General features: G+C 40.4%; 1 long non-coding RNA gene across 1 annotated transcript; it reads left to right on the top strand.

The window, feature by feature from the left end:
• Nucleotides 1–14,840: 14,840 nt before the first annotated feature.
• On the top strand, nt 14,841–17,059 carry LOC125280688. Its single transcript, XR_007187698.1, has 3 exons — nt 14,841–14,935; nt 15,407–15,509; nt 15,988–17,059. It is a non-coding gene; the product is annotated as an uncharacterized LOC125280688 (long non-coding RNA).
• Nucleotides 17,060–19,207: the final 2,148 nt, after the last annotated feature.

Raw genomic sequence — 19,207 nt, 5'->3', positions numbered from 1 at the left:
GTGGTTAGGAACAGTACGGGTTGGAGTGCCCTCTAGTGGCAAATTTGGGCACTCCAACAGGTGCTCATGACAGTACCCCCTCTCTACGGAGCGGCTACCAGACGCTCCATGAGACAAAAACAAAAACAAAACTCTCAGGAGGGAGGTGGACTGGAGGAGGACCAGGGGGAGGGACGGTGGGCCAGGTCCAGATTCCCCGACTGAAGGCCAGGGGGGAGCCGGAGGAACAGACCATGGGGGCTCTAGCCAAGTCAAAGTCCTAGCTGAGTGCCAGGGCGGTGCTGGTGGAACTGACCAGGCGGGTTTCAACGGGTCAGAAGGCCTGGGCGGCGGCAACAGGGCAGACGGCCTGGGCGGCGGCAGCAGGACAAACCAAGGGAGCTCAGAGTCCATATCAGGAAGAACGGGCTGCTCATTGACAGCCTCCGAGGCCGTATCATGGAGAGCTGGCTGCTTGGTGACGGCCTCAGTGACCGTATCAGGAAGAGCGGGCAGCTCTGAGATGGCAACGGGCTGTTCTGGGATGGCATCGGCCTCGGACTGGCAGACTGATCCAGAGTCAACAAAACCTGAGTGCATCCTCCAGGCACGCAAGACCGCCAAAATGTAAAAGGTTAAGACCGCCCTATGGACCATGACCGGACTGACGCAGAAAGCGGGCTCCTCTGGGATGGCAGCGGGCTCCTCTGGGACGGCAGCAGCCTGGTGGACTGATCTATGGTCAAAGGAGCCTGAATGCATCCTCCAAGCCTGCAGGACAACCAAAACATAGAAGGCGAATGTAGCCTTCTTGGCCATGGCAGGACTGACAGGAAAAGCGTGCGACTCTGGAGTGGACTCACGGGCTGGAGCGGGCTCTGGGAAGGCCTCCAGGCCTTGAGGGATGAGGGAAGCCTTCTTCCTCCTCTTCCTCCTTTTACGTGGGTGAGGTGGTGACTCTGTGCCCACTTCCTCTATAGGCTCTGGAGCGAACTCACAGGTTGGAGCAGGCTCTGGAGCGGACTCACGGACTGGAGTGGGCTCTGGAGCGGACACACGGGCTGGAGCGGACTCACGGGCTGGAGCGGGCTCTGGAGCAGACACACGGGCTGGAGCAGGTGCTGGAGGTATCCAAATCTGCCCATTCTTATGCAGATACAGGTAATTGGTGAAATTCCAGAAATGTAACCTCCCAACCAGCTCCATCTCCGACTGCGGTAGAGGATCATCGAGACAATTGTTGAATATGTCCTTGAGTACCGCATCAGGGAGATTAAACCTCTCCGCCCGTGACCAGAACTTCTGGGTGAAGGCCCTCACCTCCATTCTCCTCTGGCGAAGTGTTGTCAAATAGGCCTGACCCTCCCCAGTCCCAGCAGATGGCCAGCTCCTTCCGCTGCTGGATCTAGGCATGATCGAGGTTTCTGTCACGGATTGACACAGAGACAAGAAGGTTAGATCCAAATGCAGCTTTAATTGGGAAATCCATAAACATAATCCAGGCAGGCGAGGGTCAAAGTACACAGAGCAGTCCACATAAAATAAAGAAAACAGAAACAAACCAGGTATACATAGAACTAATGATCAAACACAAAACAGCTGGGTGCAATGACAGGATAATGAGTCCGGGAAGTGTGTTATGGGAAATGAAGTCCAAGAATGTGGTGAGGAACAGTCCGGGTTGGAGTGCCCTCTAGTGGCAAATATGGGCACTCCAACTGGTGCTCATGACATCCTGGCACTGAGGTTCTCCGATTCAGTAGGTGGCACTGTCACAAAAAACTAGGGTCCTAGGAATGCGGTCCTAGAACTGTGGTCCTGAAAGTGCAGCCTCCAGTATTGTAGACGGATAATATTGCAAAATAGGGTGGTGTAAGCAGTATTGAGCGCTTTAAACACATGTAATGTGTGTTTCATTCATACTGGAAGCCAGAGGGTGCCCTCATGCAGAAAGTCCAAATATGCCTCACAGAAGTAATAAATCCTACGACGAATCTTCTTATCTCTGTAGGTAGCTGAATAAAAAAGATAGAAATGCTTTAAACATGAAGACAATAAACACACAACTGCGACAATATATGGTTTATCTGTGTTCAAGTTATCTTGAGTATTTTATAAAAATTAAAGTATATTATTAATGCAATGCTAATTGACATAGCATTAATTACAGTATAGAATACTACAAAATAATATACTGGCTGCCTCATACTGTGATAAGAATCCCAAATGGAAGTTATTTCAAACAATTGACTGACATTATGAAGTGAGTTTGGAGCAAAAACGTGATGTTTGATGTTTCGCTTTTCAAATGCACATCATAAGTGATTCAAACTCACAGCGCTTGCAGAGATGGAGCAGCATTTACTAAAACCGATTGAGCAGCTCGGATCACACTGCTGCTACTCAATATGAAACACGCTGTTCATATATTCAATTAAACATCACAACCTTTGCAATTTCATAATCCCACAAAGCCAAATTGCAATTTCTGTTTTATTTCGAATAACCGTGCAGCCCTACTTGAGACTGTGCATTACAGTGACGGGTGAGGGAGTTTTAGGCGCTCTTCTCTTAGCATTCACTCTGAAAGACACAACCCTGTGCACAGTACTCAATATCAATCCCCTTTCAAATCTCCTCAATATTTTGCCGCACACAACAGAATGACTCTCCCGACTCGTCTCTCTCTTTGATTTGCTCTTATCGGTTCTGTGGAATCGTGAAAGGCAGCCGATGGAAAAGAGGAGAGAGAGTAGGAGGGAGATAAAACACTTTTATTCGTCCTTAAATCCTCTGAGAAATGAGAGAGGGTGAGATGTCACAGTGGCACTGTAATGAAGAGTGAACGCTAGAACATGCTCCATTGGATGAGTGTATCCCTTCTTTATTGAGTGTATCTCCTTGGGGGAAATGGAGTGAGTGAGGGGGGAAGACCTTGGAGAGTGGCACCAACTGGGACACACATACACACACACACACAGCTTCAGTCCAAAAAGCAAAGGTATCAGAAATGCAACGGAGCGGAGGGCAAAAAGGCACCTTAATATGGGATGTACAGTTACAGCCGCAGTGAAGTCCAGTCGCTGAACTGCTGAATTGAGGCTTTGTTGGCTTTTTTATTACACTGTCCCTGGAATTGCAAGGGTCTCTGTTCTGTGGAAGCAATTGTGTTTTCAGGTCACTGTGGGTTATGACGGACGGCTCACATTTACACAACATTCAGGAGAGTTTGTTTTATTTATGCGCTTTTTTCTTTTTCTTTCTTCATACACTCTAAAAATGCTGGGTTAAAAACAACCCAAGTTGGGTTGAAAATGGACAAACCCAGCGATTGGTTGTTTTAAACCAGTGGCTGGGGTAAATGTTTGCCTAACGTGCTGGGCAGTTTTATTTAACCCAGCTATTGTTAAAAATTACTATATGACTGGCTTAAAATGAATCCAAAATAAGTTGGAAATTAAAAATCAGACACATAATTACTAGAGGCAACAATGATAATCAAAAGGTAAACATTTATTAATAAGCAATTTAATAAATATTTATTGTTTAATTATTATTCATTACATTTATTAATAAATGTTAATTTCCAACATACTTTGGGTTCATTTTAAGCAAGCAATACAGTATTTTTTAAACAAGTTGAGTTAAATAAAACTACCCAGCTGGTTGGGTAAACATTTAACCCAACCATTGGGTTTGTCCATTTTCAACCCAACTTGGGTTGTTTTTAACCCAGCATTTTTTAGAGTGTAACTAGACCACAATGCTTCACACTGTTTAAGGTTTTAAATTGTGTATTATTTTAGGCTGAATAAATATACCATCAACACTGTCTTAAAGGGTTAGTTCACCCATAAATGAAAATAATGTCATTTATTACTCTGTACGCTGAAACTTTAAATGAACTTGCTGGCAATGGAGGCCTCACTGAGCCATTGGATTTCATCAAAAATATCTTAATTTGTGTTCTGAAGATGAACGAAGGTCTTATTGGTGTGGAACGACATGAGGGTGAGTAATTAATGACAGAATTTTCATTTTTGGGTGAACTAACCCTTTAACCTACTTTCATTCACATAAGTATAAGTAAACTCCATTGCACATTGTATGATTGGCCATGAGTTTGATGTGGTCAAAGTGTGAGAACTGCAAAAGATTTATTTTATTGTAGGGCAAAACTGTCAGTCTGTGATCGCCAAGTAAGACAAATAATTGACGTTTTTTTACTAGCTTGTCTACTATCACTGGAAAGGTTGGGATTAAAACAAATAATAATACTTTATTCAGCAAGGCCACAGTTGATCAAAAGTGAACATAAAGACATTTATAATGTTACAAAATATAATAAAACTACAGTATAAAGTTTGACAAAAGACCATTGATGCTGCACAATCTACCTGGGGTCTCAACGGGGTCAAATCTAACAACCAACAATCATAAAGAACAGAAAAAAATTGATTTGCAGCTGTCTGACTCTCCATTTGTACTGTAGGTTGACCTTCAGAAACGTTAAAAGATTGTATCTCTGTGGTGCTTTCAAAACATTTCCCTATTTGTTTGAAGGTTCTGAAATGTCAATCTCCATCTCAACCAATGGCATTATTTTGAGGGTGGGGCTACAAGTTTGCTGAACAGTGACAGGGTATTTCAAAGTATAGTAAATGAATCAGATTTTACAGTATACAGCTGACTGTTCTCTACCTAACTAGTGTGCAGTTAGGCATTCACATGAAAACAAAATATGTTCCTTGTTCACAGCAGACAAGGCTTCAGCTCAGGAGGAGCTGTCACACGGATTGTCAAAACAAAGCGGCTCCGGGCGTGAAAATTGTCCCACATTCATGCAGTCTGTCCCCTGCCACACCACTGCATGTGCTCTGCAATCAGAAGGGAGCAGAAAAACCCCTCTCGACCCTGCTAGGTGTTTGGGGAGCATAAAGAAAGAAAAGCTAGAGAAAGACCTAGAAAAAAGAGACAAGACTGTATGGAAGGTGGATGAAAAGGTGGTTTTTGGCTGTCACAGGTCTGGCTGATAGGAAGCCTCAGGCCTGCCTGTCCTCTCTCCCCAGATGCATAGCGACTGACAGCCTTCTTTAGTGACACAGGATGCTGTTCTCCAACTCGGAACATATTGACACTCGCTCCAGTCATCTGCCAGGGCGCCACAGGCTACATGTAGGATCAGATTTCTTCAATATCCATTGCTGACTTGTGAGTTTCTTGTTCTCTCTCGACTTGCCCTCTCTCTCATTGTCTTTAATAATATGTATATGCATTTAGATGAAATTACTGTTTACAAACAAATGCTCAGAGGAGAGACTTCAGAGTTCTTGAGGCAGCTGGAAAAGAGCTGTTTTAGATTAGCATTTCATTCAACTTCAACTAAAAATGACCAAACATGCTAAAAATAAATAACTATAGTACATCACATTTTTATTTCTCTTAAGACCTGTCTGATTTGCAGCTGGTTTTGGTAGATTTGTATGTCATAGTGAGCATTGCACAAACCCTGAAGTCGCAAATGTCTTATTTTACCCTTTAAAGCACAACTGCGGTTGCAAATAGGTTAAATACATGGCAATTATCTAACTGGCACCAGATACATACTTGCTTTTTGTGAATGGATATATAAATACAACATTGAAATAGTGAACAAATATATTTTTTACAGAATTAAAAAAACGTGATTTGTTCGTTAGTGTGCAGAAGGTGATTTCCCACGTAGAAGGTGACGTTCTTGTGACATTGCGCAACGTTCCCTAAAAGTTCTCTAAAGGTGACGAAAATTCCGAACCTTTACAGAACTTTCGGGACGTTCCTAAAATGTCCTCTTTTGGTAATTAAAGTGCTGCAGTTTAAGGTTCCTTATATAACTTTAAGGGGACGTTCCATTTTAGTTATGGTCACATAAGAACGTTACAAAGAGGATATCTGGGACATTAACAGAACGTTCCCACACGGTCCTCTGTTGGTCATTTAATAACGTTCCCGATATGAGTTTAGGGGGACGTTCTTATTTTATGGTCGCGCGAGAACGTTACAAAGAGGACATTTGGGAAGTCCTATAGTAACCCAGCAAGCAATAGCCGTCATTTCACCGTCTCGGTTAACTATAGACCCGATATAGTCCGGCTATGTGTAACCCACTTTTAGCCAAAATAATCTTTCATTTGGTTACATGTCGTTTTTGCCAAAATAACTTGCGAGTTGTATGATATTGCATCATGTAAGTGAAGTCAACAGTGATTACAAGGTGTTTGGTTTCACATCTTTGACATGTTATATTGTGTAGGCTGTGCGTAGCCACGATTTAGCTCGTAGTAAGACCGGCTATTTGTAGCCCACCTATAGTCAATCCTGATTTATTGTAGTTTTTGGACAGGAAGTGCATGAGATGGTTGATATCTCATCATGTTCGCAATGTCAATGATTTCTACAAGATTTAAGTGGCATTTCATGACATGGTCTATATGTAGTCACGATTTAGCTCTGAATTGGATAGGCTATGTGTAGTCTGCTTTTAGTCCACCCGGCGAAATCGAGGCAATTTATAGTCTAGTTTTTACGGCTTGGCTATAGCCCTGATTCAGACCAATGAGTGTAACCAAAATAGTGTTTATTTTCGACCACAAAGCTTGTGGGATTCTTGATATGCTTGCATTTATACATAAATATGCACGTATAATATACATTTATATGCAAGTATATATTTGAAACAGCATATTTTGCTGTCACACAATCCTACATTCTACGATATCATATATATATATATATATATATATATATATATATATATATATATATATATATATATCTCAGGGTATAGCCAAACCATAATTTAATTATAATTATATACCACACACATATATGACTGTATTTAATTTTAAGTTAATTAAACATTTACAATTCTCAACCGCTAGATGGCAACTGTGGCTCTACTGAGATGTGACCACTGGCAACGCGAGACTTGAACGTTAGCTCTCGATCACTGTTGCCAGATCTCGCGATAAACATTTCCGCATTTTACAACCGTTGGAGACGGAGAGCAAGCAACAGCAAATGTTAAAGCAAATTCTTTCCTGCTGTTGGTCTTGTAAGTATCTGTGTTTTTCATTTTGACATGTGTTTATTATTTATGTACATTATGTGTAGGAACCGTGACATTTTAGCGGGTAACAGTGCAGACAGTAAAACGTGGTTAGATTAACATACATGCACATGTACTGTAGTGTTTCCTTGTGCCCTAAAACTCTGTAATTATCTAAATACAAGGGGGTAAACATGAAACCTGTGCACCCTACTATTATTTGTTATGGAAGCCTTGTATATCTTTTAATCTTTTGATCATTATGGCATAAAAATATGAGTTTTTGATTTGGCAAGGCAAGTTTATTTTGTATAGCACATTTCAACAACAGTGTTCAAGGTAATTCAAAGTGCTTTACATAAAACATGGAATTTATGGAACTAAAAATTAATCAGGTTGTTTTATAAACCAAAAAATATTGTTAACATTTTTTATTTAACTTTTTTTTGTCAATGTTTTATATTTTTATGTTACACTTTGTAATTTTCTTGTAATGTTTATTTGTATTGTATTTGTAAAATTTAATTAATTTTTTTTTTTTATCATTGTGCATTATCTTGAGTTCTTTTTCTAAATAAAACCTTTTATATTTAATTTGTTTGGACGGATTGTCATTTATGAGAACCTGTTATATTTAAGTGAAAAGAATCCTTTAGCCATTTTGTTGTCTATTGCATGTATAGATGTAATCATTCATTAGTAGTGTAATTGATGACTAGTCTATTTTTGGGTTATGGTTAGACGTCTATTAGATTTTCACTGACAGCCCAAATTCAGCCTTATTTTAGCCTAGACCCGTATTAACCGTCTATTAGACATAAATATGTAGTTGTCTAATAATCGTCTAATTGATGACTAGTCTACTCTTGGGTTATGGTTAGACGTCTATTAGATTTTCACTGACAGCCCAAATTCAGCCTTATTTTAGCCTAGACCCATATTCACCGTCTATTAGACATATATATGTAGTCGTCTAATAATCGTCTAATTGAGATGACTAGTCTATTTTTGGGTTATGGTTAGACGTCTATTAGATTTTCACTGACAGCCCAAATTTTGCCTTGTTTTAGCCTAGACGGCCGGGCTATGTTTTGACGGCTATTAGACGTCTAATAGACATAAAATTGCTTGCTGGGAATAGTCCCTTAAACATTCCCAGAACGTCCTGAATGTTCCCAGAAGGTCCACCAAATAACGTTCCCCAAACACACCAAAAACCATCACCCCCAAACTCCACATCATGACCGTCTCTGAATGTTCTGGAAACATTACCAGGTGACAGGTTAGACGTTGATGTTTTGTAGAAAATAATAAAGTTTGAAGTCACTGTTATGGAGGTGAGCATTTGCTTTAGATGGGCTCTTGATTCTTGACATTCTAACGATAGATTCTCTCTGGTTGTTTTAACTGTGTTTCTAAAGCATGCTTGTTACAGCAAAAATTGCAAGAGAAATTCTGATCAGATGAATTTAGTTATTTAGTGATATTGATTCAATCATCATGGAGTGTTCTGATTCACTGATCCTCTCCAGAGTCTAAACTCTGTGTCTGTTAACTGTTAGATTTGTCTTTTTTTATGTTTTTTTTTTTGTTTTTTGTTTTTTTTTGTTTTTTAATTTATAATACAGAGTTTTGAGCAGTGTCTTTTAGACTTGCACAGACATTATGAATCAGCGTATGAACCTCAACAATGGTGACAATAAACAAAAATCTTTTTTGTGACTTTAGTAGCTTGTTTTGTGATGCTCAGAGTTAATCTGTTTATCTGAAAATGTTATCACCATTGTTCAGGTTCATACGCTGAATCTTGATGTCTACGTGAGTCTATATGATCCTGTCTGAATAATTTCTGCATAATGACTTAAAAACATTCAAAATATCAAAGCATGACAGGATTATATGGAGTATTATAGGGTTTCAATAACATGTAATACAACATTCAGAGAACAGTGAATAAGGCCATTATTTGTTGATGTCATCATCAATAAGCAACTAAAATAATCTGATTAGATTCTTTTTTTTTTTTTTTTTCTTCCTTAACTTTTTTTGTAACAAATGTGCTTTAGAAACACACAGTTACAATAATTTGAAGAAATTTTAAATTAAAAAGTCAAGGGTCAGGAGCCCAACTAAAGCAAGTGCTTACCTCCATAACGGTGACCTCAAACTTTATTATTTTCAATAAAACATCAACACCTCATTAAGAAGTTTAGCATGAAATAAATAGTCAGAGTGGTTTGTAATAAGTGAAGATGCTGAGATCTAGAGAGATCTGTTAGTGTTTAATGTTAGCCTGACGTGGTCATACTCAATTCTAGTTCGAATATGAGTCTGATAATGCTCCATTGGGCTTTGATTATGGGGGCGTATTTCAACCGATCCAGGAAAGACCTCAATTGGATAGACCTACAACCAATCAGAGCTACAGAGTAAGTGACGTATGTTGAGCGACGCATAGTTGTCAACAGAACTCTTCTTAGCGACCATCGGGGCCAGCTGATAAATCAAACTTTTGCCGAATCCCGTAGGAAGGAAGCAGACATCTTTCCCATCGACAAATGCCTTGATCGCGGTCCTCTGTTCCTTTTTTAAAATTAATTCGCTGTTGATATCTTCTATAACGGACGCGATGGCGGAATCTACACATCTCAGTTCTTCAACAGCCATCATTGTTGTAAACTAATTGACCTTTCGCAAAGACCCGCCCCCCTTAGTTACTGTTGCTTTGTCCGACAAACCGTGGCGCTGTCACGCCACACAGAGTGGAAAATACATCGCGGAGCAAAGAGGAAACTGACAACACATCGACAGAGCAGGTTACTTATGATATTAAACAAAGTCCCAGCTTTCAAACTGTGTAGTTATTAAAAAATTCAAACAATAAAAACCGTTTTGTGGCTCTTTAATGTGTCGTGGCCAAGGTCGTGACAGATTGCTGTAGCGCCTCAGCTCAAGAGGCTCGTGAACCGATCATCTCTTCCTACTAGTCCATTTATAGCATCAAATGAACATGAGAATGAATGTTGTTTCAAACGCGGAAAGACGTCAATATGCACAATTTTTCAAGTTTAACTCCACCGAGGTTAATCTAACTCCTGACTGCTTTGTCGGACAAAATGGCGGATGCGGCGTTCTGGGGTGCGTTTCCCAAAGCGAACTATGGTCGCAAGTTCCGTCGTTACCAATAGAGTTAAATGGGACAATGGGACTTAAGCTGCGTTCACGTCACCTCGTATTTACCGGAATCTTGAAATGACAACACGTGACGTTATATTCGGAGCTGTTCACGTCCTTTTGGTCCTTGAACTGGGAATTATGCGTTTCCATGGCAGCACTGTCGACGCCTAAATGAATCTACAGCTGTCAGGTGGTACAGCGCGGCCACGTGGTATATCTGGGAGCTTTCAGAAAACTCCCAGCTTACAAGCTGTAATTACGAGCTCTACGAGGACGTGAACGCTTTTTACAAGCTAGAATCTCGTAACTACAGGAATTACGAGGCCACGTGAACGCACCTTTACGACCATGGTTCACCAACGATGCTTTCGGGAAACGCACCCCTGATTGGTTAGATCGCTTGTCAATCAAACTCCCCAAGCGCTCTTTGATGACGTGGCTGATTACGTTTCTGGTGATAATAGGCTTGTTTGAGATCAGTGCCCAAGGAAGTCGACCGGAAGTTGAAGTCGGCCGGGTGCCGCCATCTTGTAGCAGAACTTCACTTGCGTTAGCATCCCCATTGACTCCTATTCATTTTGGCGTCACTTTGACAGTGAATAACTTTACATCTGAGGCGTTTAAAGACTCCATTTGTCCATTATTTATTTCTAAAGATACACGACAATGTATAAAGGGCTCCATTACCTTCTATGTTACATTATGGCCCCGTAGAAACAGTTTTTGTAAAAATAGGCTAACGATTGCGTCATAACCACTCGACTCTCTGTCGCACAGTAGAGAAATTACCGTAGAGACAGGAGGAGATGCTCGCAGGCAATCGGGGTGATTATCTTAATATGGCGTACTGGCGTTACATTTTAAAATACTATACAAAATAATTAATCAGAATACTTACTCCTGCTCACTCACGCCAAAGAACTCCCCGCTCAAGCTCGCCGTCTCTGCAAGATTAACGATGGCAGTTTTGACGCACAGCTACTAGAAGATTTACATCTGTCAGACAGGTTGCGGACGTCATCAAGCTTAGTTTGAGTCTGCGCGTCAGAAACGGAAGTGCTAAAAATCGCTAAAAATGGGCTTCACTTCTCTCAATTGAGTTCCAATGGGGTCGCTGTGTCCATTTCTTTTACTGTCTATGTTTGAGATGCGCCTAGCCTCGCCTGAAGTTCAGCCGAGAGTAGGCGGTTGCAGTTAGGGGAGGAGTGAAAAAAGTGCAGGCAAGACGAACAGTTCTCTGTTCTCGTAGTGGATCAGAACCTACGAGATTAAAGGCGGATATCGCGGGATTCACACTCGTGCGCTGTGTTGCTGATAAACTGGATGTAATTTAAGTTCTGTTGCTTTTATATGAAAATAAACATAATGAACAATACATCCAAAGTACTTGTTATGTGTTTCCATTCGAAAGATGTATCAATCATTTTTACTTTAATTATAGACATGTTTTTATATATTTTTTTATAAATGACAACGTTCGCATAACCCATAGAGAGATCACTGTGTCAGAGAGTTTGGGAATATTCACACATTATTTTTACACATAAAAACATGATATTAGAGTTTTAAAATCAAACATTTTAAATCAGATCAATACATCGCGGTTGTTTAAACCAATAAGCTTTAAGCTGTGTCGTCAGCAAGTCGTTTACCATCGTGCTTTTGGTCAGCGCAGTCGGTGGAGAGCAACTGCGCTCGACTGCAGAATCCGACACGTCCGCCTCCACTCGCGAGAGGTTTTTGACACACGTCAGCATGACATCAGAGCAAGGCGGCCCACCCTCGGACACATTTCTAACCGGCATGCATCTCGCGGTGATCACCGGTGATCGGTTCTGCGCAGAATTTGCTCATCTCAAACAAGCCTAATCTTTCAGTCATCGCCCTGACAATGTGATTGGTCCGAACAGTTTCTGTTCGGGCATAATTACTCCTCTATGGATCGAGTCCAGACCGAACTCCCCGACCTCAAAATGTTGTGGGCGGGGCTAAGTTCGGCTGGCATCCAGGGGTGCGTTTCCCAAAGCGAACTATGGTCGCAAGTTCCGTCGTTACCAATAGAGTTCAATGGGACTTACGACCATGGTTCACCAACGATGCTTTCGGGAAACGCACCCCAGGCTAGTTTAATGTTTCTGTTATCTGAGTTTTGTGAGGTTACCATTGTGCTGAAGAGTAGCGCCTGTGCTTCAGTCAGTGATGATCTAGAAACACTGATGTTCTGCTGCATGTTGTTTTATTTAAAGGCAGTAACTGTGTAGTTGCTGATGCGGTGATGCAGCAGTTACATTAGCTCATGCATGTGATGTTGTCAGCTAATGACTACTGTAAGAGATTTGTGTTTTACGGAAAAGGTTTCATAATAATCCAGGAGATACCTGAGTGCCTTTTTTGTAAGATATTAAAGAGAAATTATTTTTTGCTTGAACATCCACTGTTGTTAATCAATTTATCTTTCATTTTCAATTAAATTTTTTGACAAAGGCAGCAGGGACGTTCTGAGAACATTTCCAAATAAATTATGGATCCCTAAACATTCAGAGAACATCCTGAATGTTCTGTGAAGGTCCACTAAATAACGTCCCCCAAACCTTAAAAGAACTCCACATCGTGAACGTCTCTGAACGTACTGGGAACGTTACTAGGCGATACCCTTAACACCAGTGAGGACGTTCTGAGAATGCTCTGGGAACGTACAATTTCTAGCAGGGTTACACCACTAGAATTATGTCTTTACAGCTTACCTTCCACACAGTGTTTGGAAATTTCAGACAGCTAGTCATTCAAGTAGTCAAAGCAGTCGATGCAGAGACAGGGTTCCGGATGCGAGAAAGGGAAACTCAGCAAAGGCGAGTAATTAGGGCTGTGGCAGAAGTCCAGACATCCCATGCCTCATTGTGTGCGGAACAATTCTCACATATTAAAACATTGACTGGATAAAGTGAGCATTAACAGAGGCTTGCAATATGATACAGAAGCTTCTTTTTTTTCTTTACATTTTGATTATATGGGTGATATTGACACCTCATTGTGTATTTACATTTTTTGTGACAAGTGGGGCAGGGCCAAGAGCCGTGGAAGCGGAGCAAGGCCAGTGTGGTGCACAGGTGTCTCTCATTAACAATCACGTCACTGGCATCTCTTCGCTCTCACAGTTCTCAGCCTCACCCCACTCATCATAATGTTAATTACATACAGTTCATTTACATAAACATCACGTTCAGATCTTGGTTAAATAGCAAATAACATGTTATTATAACCATCATAGAGACTAGCATTATATACTTGCATAATCAAACAACATATAGTGTATGTGGTCTTAAAAGTTTTGCAGCCCATCCTCAGCCTAACCATAGGCTCTACTCTTCACCACAATGGTAACCCTATAAAACTAACATAACAGAACCCCATGCAAATCCCAACATAACACAACATTAAACACTAACTTTTGTCTCCCTATGTTAATCTTGTGCAAAAACACACAAAATAACACTTAATTTCAGCATTTATTTATACAGTCTGATACAAAGCATGCTGGGAATTAGAAATCTGCTGCAACTCAAAAGAATCATATTAAGTTTAGCTTACTACAATGAAATTGAGTTCACACAACTTTTTTTCTATTAAGTACAATGAACTTTCATTATTATTTGAGTGAAACAAACTCATTTCATTTAATTAATTTCACTGTTCGGTTTTGCAGTGTCCTTGTGGGTTCAGGGGAATAGTAGTAATAGTTGTAAATGAGGGATGTGCTGTGTGGAAAAATGTTAAAGGGATAATTCACCTAATTCGGGTATCATTTACTCACCTTCTTGTCATTCCAAACCTGTATGACTTTCTTTATTCCGTGAAACACAAATATATTCTGAAATGGTTTTAAGTATAAACAGTTTTCTAAAGTGCAGTCAGAGATGTTGAAATTGCATAAATTAAGACAAAAATCAACATAAATCTAAAATATCAATGAAAGTTTAAATCATATCAATATAAGTATAATCATACAGTCATAAATGTAAGTAAGAATATAACTAAATAAATTTTAAGTTGAAAATTTGACAAGCGCGCACACACACACACACACATATATATATATATAGTCAAACCAAAATTATTCAGACATTTTTGATATTTTTTTATATATTTGTACTAATGGGTGCAGGACACTATAGTTCATTTATGTAAGTGAGGATAGCAAAATAAAGTAAACTGTGACATATTATAACCAAAACTTCTTCATACAGTGGACTACCAGGTTGGGACCATAAATTATTCAGACACTTTGACCTGACCATATTTTGCTGTGTGTTATCTGACATAATTAAGTTTCTTTTTTTTTCTGACACAGTTAAACTCTGAAATCTTGTCATATTTTATTACCATTTTTTTTTTAAACTATAGTGAATAAGCTGTATTAATGAATGAAATGTTCAAGGTGTCTGAATAAATTTAGGTTTGACTATATATATATATGTATATATACATATACATAAATTTTTATATGAATGAGTTAGTATATATATGGATAATAAATGCTAAAGAAAGACTATTAACTGTATGTAATGTTTCATTTTTGATTATATCTTTACCTCCATAGAAGCGAAAAACAGAAACCAAATGAAGGCCTAATGAATGATGTTCACTCTTACCGTCTCTTGAAACGAGCCAAACTTGAAATCATCTGCAGATGAGGTATATAAATTCACAGGTGGTTTTACAAAAGAATCCATCAGAACCTTCCTTTTTCAGCAAGAGCTTAATTCATGATCATTAATCAAAATAATGAGAAGAGTTGACTATAAAGAATAGAGGGTTTTTACATTTTCTGAAGAGTTACCCATACCCAATGTTTACCCATACAAAACTGCTATTGTATGTGGTTGCTAAGGTGTTCTGTGGGTTGCTAGGTGGTTGCTGGGGTGCTGGAACTTATTCTGGCCAAAAGAGCCCACCCCAAGTCTTAATAATATTTTCACTCCCAATATTTTGTGGCAAATAAAATACAGGTTGTTGGGAAGAAATCTTAAAAAAATAAAATAAAATACACAAAGTTATGCAACAATGCCTTTATTACAGTTTTGTCTATTCAGCTTCATTTCAGATTAATCTCACCTGTGCGTCATATGCTGGTATGTGGCCTGATTCTAAAACAATATCCCACAGATCCATAAATGCAATTTCCTGGTGATGGAGCGATTTGAGGTGTATACGCAAGCTGAAGAACTTTGCTCCAGGCCAATTGAGTACAATGGAGGTGGGAGGCGAGGTTGGTATACATAAGTATTTGCTATTTCATTTTATGAGTCCCAAAGGAGGGATATCAAAGAGAGGAGAAGAACAGAGGAAAGCATGGCAAATAAAAGAAGGATGCAGAGATATTGTATTGACTCTGCTGGGGCACATTATGGAAATGAATAAACTTAATTCTTGTTATGAAAAACAAAAACCTACTATAAAGAGACAGACAAATCGAAAGAAAGAAAAGCTTTTAAAGATGTTAAAAGATAGATAGAAGGGGGGGGGGAGTAATGATACTAGGTGATGTAATCCTGCTCTTTCATCATGCTTTCCTCTTTTCTTTTCTTTTCTTTTTTCTTTTCTTTTCTGTTCTTTTCTTTTCTTTTCTTTTCAACTGCATTGTCCTCTTAGGGACAGACTGTTTCTATGCACAATAACATGAACCTGCTTAAGAACATCACCATACAGTACAATGGTCATACTGTACAATGCTCTCTCTCCTTCAGATTGGAGACCAGATGGAGTCTGCCCTGGATACGTCTGAGACTTACTCATACCTTTGTAAGTTTACACACATACATTAGGGTCCAAAAGTCTGAGACCATATTGAAAATTCAGATTCCTTAGACAAAAGATGGACATACCAAATGCTGAAATATATATATAAATAAAACATGTTAACTCGCACAGCAGCAGTAATCACCCATTTAGTGCTAGCCTTTTATGTCACGGTCTGTGACTTTCATCCTCTGCAGGAAACAGTACTATTTCCCCTCTCACATTCACAGCATCCAATTAAAGCTCCTCTATTACACACACACACACACACACACAGTCACATTCAAAGAGCACCAAGAGTCTCAACTGCTCAAGACCAGATTATATCTTCATGAAAGCCATCAATCATTATATGAAATTAAAATATTCCCTCCTAGACTGTGTCACATTGTGTCTTTGTTCCCAATCCTGTGTTCTCATAACGACAGATGTAGCCAGCAATAACCCCAATCTACTTCCAGTGGAAGTCACATCACTGTTTCGATAGGCTGATGTTGGCATAGCAACAGTGGAACTGAAGATATTCCGCTTCAATTGTTTTATTACCCGGCCTTCCCTTGGCAGACTCTTTGCAGGCATGACAGTGACAATAATGATGAACCAGCAAGAGAAGTTTGAACTTTAGTTGATGGAAAAAAAGTGATTTTAATGTTTTACTTCATTTTTATAATATTTCAGCATGATGCGTACACTGTGATGTCTTTCATCTTTTAAATTGGTTTAGAGAAATATTATGATCGCATTTTAACTTGACTAAAATGGCAAACAAGTTCAGGTTATATTTTCACAATGTAATAATTATGGTTAAATTTAGTGACATTCAAAAATGTGTCTGCTGTGCTGATTTAAATATTTCCTCAGTAGACTGGATCAAATTTAATCTAATCTGTTTAGAAATGGCCCCTTGTCTGAAGATGAGTTGTCACAGTAACACTCCTCTAAGTGCTGTTGGCTCTTTAAGTGTGACAGACTTGCAGTTTTAAGCAATAAATGGATTTTAAATGGTTTTAAGTTCTAAGTGCTAATTAAAGAACTGCCTGCACAACCACTCAAAATAAACTTTCCAGACACTTTCACTCAGCATATGCTTGTGTGTGTGTGTGTGTGTGTGTGTGTGTGTGTGTGTGTGTGTGTGTGTGTGTGTGTGTGTGTGTGTATGCTTTTATCCATGCATGTTTATATCATTCTGAAGATGGCGCCGCGCATCTTCAGAATGAAGATGCGCATGGCAGCCACAGTGCTTAGCTCTTCAGTGTTTGTTCTGTTTTTGTTAGTTTTTCCTGTTTTCTGTTTTTCAAACACCATCAGTTTTACCAGGGATGAACTGCTGAACATTCGGCAGTTCACACCACAAAATCTTTTACCGGATTTCGATTATTCAGACGTTTTGTTGAATGTTGTAGTCGGCGGAGCGGCAGCGCTGTTTAGACGCTTCAGGACGCGCAGACGGGGAAAGCGCGCCGGCGCCCTCGTGAAGCTCAGACAGCGCGGATTAAGAACGCCGCTGCCTAGCATCCATCTGGCGAATCTCCGCTCTCTGCCCAACAAAACGGACGAACTCCTTCTGCTCTCCCGGACAAATAAGGATTTCTCGAACTCGGCTGCTCTGTGCTTCACGGAAACCTGGCTGAACGACGCCATTCCGGACAGCGTGTTATGTCTGCCGGGCTTTCAGCTGTTTAGATCAGATCGCGACGCTGAATCAACGGGGAAATCGCGCGGCGGCGGGACGTGCTTTTACATCAACGAAAGGTGGTGTTCAGATGTAACGGTGTTAAAGAAGATGTGCTGTCCAGATCTTGAAACACTCTTCATTAACTGCAAACCGTTCTATTCGCCGCGGGAGTTTTGCTCGTTCATTCTGGTGAGCGTCTACATTCCTCCGCAAGCGCACGTGAGCTCGGCTTTACAGTTACTCGCTGATATGATCACAGAGAGCGAGCAACAACACCCGGACTCTGTTCTTATCATTCTCGGGGACTTTAATAAAGCGATTCTCTCACGTGAACTGCCCAAATACAGACAGCATGTTACTTGTCCCACCAGAGACAGTAATATACTCGACCATTGTTACACAGCAATAAAGGATGCATATCACTCTGTCCCACGGGCAGCTTTGGGGCTCTCTGATCACTGTTTAGTTCATCTCATACCAACCTACAGGCAGAAACTGAAATCAGCTAAACCTGTAGCAAAGACTGTAAAGAGATGGACCACCGAAACAGAGCAGGCTTTACAAGCCTGTTTCGAATGGACTGATTGGAGTGTTTTTGAAGTTGCTGCCACCGATCTGGACGAGCTCACAGAGACTGTTACATCATATATCAGTTTCTGTGAGGATCTGTGCATTCCTACAAAGACTCATTTATCTTACAACAATGACAAACCCTGGTTCACTGCAAAACTCAGCCAGCTCCGTCAGGCCAAAGAAGATGCTCGCAGAAAAGGGGACAGAGTCTTGTACAAACAGGCCAAATACACACTGGAAAAGGAGATCAGAGTGGCAAAGAGGAATTATTCTGATAAACTTCGGAATCAGTTCTCTTCTAATGACACAGCTTCAGTGTGGAAAGGTCTGAAAGACATTACCAACTACAAGACACCATCCCCCAGCTCTGTGGAGAATCAACGACTGGCAGACGATCTGAATGGGTTTTATTGCAGGTTTGAAAAATCACCATTCACACCTCCATCAACCCCACTCTCCCCCACACCTGCAATTCAGTTCAGTGAAGATGACGTGCGCCAGGTCTTCAGAAAGAACAAGAGAAGAAAGGCACCAGGCCCAGACAGCGTTTCACCAGCCTGTCTGAAAACCTGCGCTGACCAGCTGGCCCCCATCTTCACACAGATCTTCAACAGATCACTGGAGCTGTGCGAAGTCCCCTCATGCTTCAAACGCTCCACCATCATCCCTGTCCCAAAGAAACCCAAAATTACTGGACTAAATGACTACAGACCTGTGGCTCTAACGTCTGTGGCCATGAAGTCATTTGAAAGACTGGTTCTGGCTTTTCTGAAGGACATCACTGGACCCTTACTGGACCCCCTGCAGTTTGCTTACCGAGCAAACAGGTCTGTGGATGATGCAGTCAATATGGGACTGCATTATGTTCTCCAGCATCTGGACAGACCAGGGTCTTATGTGAGGATCCTGTTTGTGGACTT

Source organism: Megalobrama amblycephala, linkage group LG12 (assembly GCF_018812025.1).
Source record: "Megalobrama amblycephala isolate DHTTF-2021 linkage group LG12, ASM1881202v1, whole genome shotgun sequence".
Taxonomy (NCBI): domain Eukaryota; kingdom Metazoa; phylum Chordata; class Actinopteri; order Cypriniformes; family Xenocyprididae; genus Megalobrama; species Megalobrama amblycephala.
This window is presented reverse-complemented; position numbering and strand designations above follow the sequence as displayed.